At 36.2% G+C, this 5,812-nt stretch overlaps 1 pseudogene; it reads right to left on the reverse strand.

Moving 5' to 3' along the window:
• Nucleotides 1-305: 305 nt before the first annotated feature.
• LOC110202021 (RNA-binding protein 43 pseudogene) lies at nucleotides 306-1,411 on the reverse strand (annotated as a pseudogene).
• Between the last annotated feature and the right edge of the window lie 4,401 nt (nucleotides 1,412-5,812).

Here is a 5,812-nt window from a genome sequence, read left to right on the forward strand (position 1 = left end):
AAAAAACAAAAGATTTCAATAGAAGTCTATCTAAAAAGGAGCCCTTGGAGAGAAAATTAAGGAATAGTATGCCCAAAATTACAAATAATGTTCAATATCAGGTAGAATTACCACAATGGATACTTGTTAATTAATGATGATCTGATTTAAAAATATCTTTAAGTGTCAATCTAACATGATTTGTATTGGCATTCTATTTGGAAGCAATCCATAATTTTCTACATGTCTATGATACTAACAGAAGCATAATGATGACCACCTACATGTTCTAAAGGATAGATTTAAATCTATCTTTCCTTAAGAAATTATTGATTTGGGGGAAAGATTTGAGATTCCTTGGATATTTTAGCCGGTGTCATTGTGTTTTCTGAAGTTACCTTTTTTCCCCTGCAGACTTCGCAACAAATTTTTTTGAATTGACAGGTATCACTAGAATTCCCTATGTCAATATGCTTAGTATTATATTTGACCAGAATCTAGGGATACTGTGGCTGCAATTCTCAGCATGCTGACTAAATCTGCTTTCCCTCATTTATATCATTTCCATCTAAAGATAATGTCTCTTTTCGAAGCTTAAGAGAAAGGGAGTATGAACATTCTTCATTTAATTCCTTTACTTTTTTCAAGTGATCAGAATGAGAATCAATCTGAGAATCTCTTAAACACGTGGAGTGGTGACTCCATCATTTACTGTCTCTTTACTCACAATGTTACAGTCTTTTCATACATATGGTTACCATACTTCATGTATTTAAATACATCTGTATCAAGGACAATTGTCTGTTCATTTCCGATAGTATTTGGCATTGCAGGCTGGATGGATGACACAGATGTGCTCCGTTCTGGAGAGTTTTCTTTTTCTTCCTTTTTCTCAGAATGACACAATTTGTGTTGTTTCCATGAAGAGAACTTGTCCTTAACAACAGAACTTCCTTTAGTGTCTTGATTTCTAAAAATGACCCTTTTAACAGTTATCTTTCCATTAGTTTGCACAGGGTAATTTCAAGGATGGAGATTTCTCCTTCAGTTCTGTCACCAGATTTTCTAGAATAACTTCCTTTCTAAAAACTGATAAATCAAGGTGAACAAGAATATGATGACTGATGTTTTTACTAAAGTGAGTTACAGTAAAACAAATCAGAAGTAGCCCCTCCTCTGTTAGACGCTGTTTCTCCTTTTTAAGGATGTTCTCCACCCTTTTTATTTCCTTGAACATCACAAAGGCAATTCATTTGATTCTTGTTGGATATGTTACATTTTCTACTTCTCCATCTTTGTTATTAGCCTTCTAGAAGTAATTCCATAGAATACATGCCATGGCTTCATTATTAAAATTTGCAACAGGAACATTAGAAACCACAATTATCCTTTCATATGCCTCCAATTCCTTGACATTTTGAATTAATGCCATGGCTTGAGAAGCGTGTTGGTTCCTGAACACTGCAGTTTCATTCTGGAATAATTTTTAATTACAGACACTGCTGTGGGTTGAGGACCAACACTTATTTAAGAGCTTCTCATATAAAACTTCCACAGTGTTTGAAACACAGAACTTCATCCTTGGATTAACAGGGGTGGGGAACCTGCAGCCTTGAGGCCACATTTGGCACTCTGGGTCCTCAAGTGAGGACCTTTGACTGAATCCAAACTTCACAGAACCAATCCACACAGGTTCCCTACCCCTGGATAGGATGTCAGAGAATATCTCTACAAAAAGACATCTGAAAAAAATCCTTATGCATAGCATATGTCCAACAAGTGGTCATCAAGCCCTTACCTGAAGACTTCTATTGTGATAGAACCTAGTACACTCCCTCAGTCAACCCATTTCCTTTGTGGAAGTTTTCATTATTAAGAATTTCCCCCATTATCAAGACAAAATTTGCCCCCTTTTCATCTTCTGCCTACCACTCCTTTTTCAGGCATCTGTGGTTAAGCAGAACAAATCTAATCTGTTTTCCTCATGATAATCCCATAAATACTTGAAAGCAACTGTCATAATCCATCTGAATCTTTTCTATTTCAGTATGCATGTTGCTAAATCCTTCAATCAAACTTCATATGACATGGACTTTAAGGATTTGTCCCACCCAGAATGCCATCTTCTGGATACCCTTGACCATATTCAAGGCCTCAATGGCAAATCCAAATCCACTTGAGAGATGACACGCACATTTACCAAGGCATAAAACTGCATCATCTGAGGCTGCCTCCAAACAATGCCTTAGTAAAAATCCCTTCTATGAGATCCTTGTCAAATTGAGTTTTTCTGTTGATGGAAGACCCAATGCCCCTTGAAGTAGCCCATTGCACTTAGAGATATTCAGAAGCTAAAACCTCAATTTCATGCTTTTAGTTTAGGATATCAATGTCAGATAATGGCTTGCAATGGATAGTAGAATACAAATGGTCAAATTGCTTTCAATTTCTACAAACCCTATTATATAAAATGGATCGTTTATGTTCTTGGGTGCATACTCTCCTTTTTCTGTAGACTTGGAGCTCCACCCAGTCCTAATATAATGTTGGAGATGAATAATACTCACTAAATGAATAAGTACCAATGAGTTTTATCATCTTGTCAACCACCATCAAGTCATAAGATGACACCATTACTTGAACGAAGGCTGAACCTCATCAGAAAGCATAGCATGATTCTTCTGCTTCATGTTTTCTATTAATCACTCCTGAAACCTGTGTTCTCCAGTGGCCCATGGTGATAGGGACCAAGGATGAGGACTGGACTTGAGGTTTCATTGATATGGGAAGCTCCTGAATGAGAAAACTCTCCTAATTTAGGTCTCCACCTACCCTGAAACTTATAGTTTGATAGATATGTAGGGCACTAAGAGGTTAAGCGATTTGTCAGGGTCACACAGCTAGGATACTACAGTGGTAGAATATCATCTTTCTCATACTTCTGACTCCAAGGCTAACTGTCCATTCATTATACCACCCTGCCTCTCATTCTTGAGGTATTGAATGTGAGAATAATAGCCGACTGATTAACAATAATAACAATGGGTAGGTGATATGGGGTTAATCTAAAGTTATTATTATTAATAGATGACCCTATTATAATCCCTTAATACTCTAAAGATGTTTGATTTCCCTGGTGGGGGTGGTCCCAAAATACTTATTGATCTCGGCCTCTCTTCACTTTAATACACGGCTTGGTTAGGGACTATGGCCAAGGAATTTAGTTTCCAGAAGGTCAGCCATTGAATGATGAATCTTTTTGAACAAAGTTAGTCTGGCCTGTTACAGGTAAACATTATATCTTTTGGCTTTAAACTAGGAAGGACCTTCTAGACCTTGCGCTCTATGGGCATAGCTACTGAGAACCCAAGATCACCTCTATGTTTCTTCAGACAGAAGTACGTAGGCCTTTTGTAAAGCAGTCATATTATTTTGGGGAAAATAGTATTTAATAACATTAAAATTAATTTACTGTTAATCAGTTTCATCCAAATTCTTTTGCTTTTATTTATGCTGATTATTCCATTCATCTTACAATTGCCATAACACTTGCATTTTTTGTGTCTAATTTTTCTTCTACAACTTTGTAAGTCCTTGCTCTATTCTTAACATGGAAAAAAAAATGGACCTGTGCTAAAGGACTTTTAAAAATATCTTCATTTTAAAATATAAATCAAAAGCTTCAGAACCTCTTCCAAATGAAATAATAAAGCAATAAGTCTATTTTCTAACAAATTTTTGATATTTTTAAGTTTCTCTTATTTTAATTTATAATTAAAAAAAATCATGACATACTGCATTGAAAGAGCCTCCATGTTTTACTGAGAGGGAACCCAAGATACGAACACACCACCGTGTGAGACTCTCAGTAGTATATGTCTCCACATTTCTATTGGGACACAGGGGAAATGGAAGGTCTACTGGAGTTGGGGGTACTTGACTTATTGGGTTAAAAGTCCTCTAACACTTAAGATGAAACCTCTTCATCCTGATTAAGGTCAGAGAATGGTATTTTAATTCTCTATAGAGATCAGAATGCCATTCTTGAATTATTTGGTCTGTCTTTGCTATCAGTCAACCATTTAATAATCTATTGGGCATTTTAACATGTGCCTAGAACTCTTGCACGGCATAAAAGTTATTTCTAGAGGACTTATATAACACTGCAACAAAATTTAACAATAATAATTATAGTTACCATTTATGTAGAGCTTTATGTTTTACAAGTGCTTTACATAATTTATCTCATTGGGTCTTCACAACATACTGTGAAGTGTTATTATTTTACTCATTTCACAGATAAGGAAACTGAAACAGGCATTAGTTAAATGACTTGCCAGGGGTTGCATTGTAGTGTCTAAGGCTGAATTTGACCTCAGGTGACTCCAGGTCTCTACTGTACTCAATTTGTGCAAGTAGCACCCCTTGTTTTTTCATCCTGCACCACTCTTTTTCTTGTATTTCTAGAAATCCTTTCTAAGTTATCCTCTCAATGCTCCTTTTAGTAGGTTGCTTGACATTGTGCAGACAGATGCTAAATGAGGAAGCTAGGTAATGTTGTGGTTAATGGTAATGGATTGGGAGGTAGGAAGACCCAAATTTGAAGACCTGAACAGAGTATTCCCATCTGTGAATTGTTGAAAACAGAACCTAACCTACCTATCTGTATGGGTTGTTTTGGTTGGTAATCTCTAAAGCTTTGAAAGAAACATCAGATTCTTTAAATATTTAAGTATTATCTAAGTATTCTTTCACTTGTGTTATGTATGTATCTAGTTTCCAACTAGATTCCCAAGCTTAGTTGAGTCAGAGCATTCTTTTACATCCATTATAGTATCTGCTGCATGTTGGAAAATGATGACGATGATGATGATGATGATGATAGTAGCTGACATTTTTATAGCACCTACTATGTTCCAGGCAGTGTGATAAACACTTTACAGATTTCTCATTTGATTATCACAGTAATGCTGGTAGAGAGGTACTATTTTTATCCCAATTTTACAAATGAGGTAGTGGAGGTTAAGTGACTTGCGAAGGATCACACAGCTAATAAGTGTATGAGGCTAGATTTAAACTCAGGTCTTCCTTGCTCCAGGCCTGGTACTCTATTAACTTTGCCACTCAGGTACTATATATACTTTTTTATTTGCATATTTCCTCACCTATGATTTCGTTGATATGGAACTCTAGGCATGGTTCTGGCCTCCCCTTACTCCTGGGGCAAATTCCTTCTTCCTTCAATATATATGGTCAACTTAGTAGTAATTTGTATTTCCTAGAACATTAAGAATTCAAGTGACATGGCCATGGTCTGAAAGTGTGTGTTAGAAGCAAAATTTTGACCCATGTCTTCCTGATCCCAAAGTTGGCCCTTTATCCTCTGTTCCTTGTTGACTCCTATTGGAAACTTCGGATCAACTAGGTCCCTATTGTGTGAACAGTGAATCCCATGCTGTAGTCATATGCATTCACCCTTGCATTATTTGAAGTTATAATTACATGAAACATGAAAATTGATTTCAGTATAATATAAATATCAGTGCAAATGTAAATTGTGTTGGCACTTTACAAGATTCAGTCTTCACACTTATCAGAACAGAGCCATATAAATTATATATTGGTTGAAATCTCATCAGTGTTACTCCAGGCAAATCACTGACCTTTTTTTTGCCCCTCAGCTTCTTTAAGTTTAAAATGAAGAATTTGGACTCGAAAGGCATCTAAGTTGCTTCCAGTTCTAAATCTGAGGCCCTATAACTAGATCATCTTGTCCAATGGACTCATTTAACAAATGGGCAAATTCTGCGAAGATTTGGTAAGGGACTTATCC

The sequence above is a fragment of the Phascolarctos cinereus genome, unplaced genomic scaffold (assembly GCF_003287225.1).
Source record: "Phascolarctos cinereus isolate Bilbo 61053 unplaced genomic scaffold, phaCin_HiC Scaffold_9;HRSCAF=440, whole genome shotgun sequence".
In the NCBI taxonomy this organism is placed as follows: Eukaryota; Metazoa; Chordata; class Mammalia; order Diprotodontia; family Phascolarctidae; genus Phascolarctos; species Phascolarctos cinereus.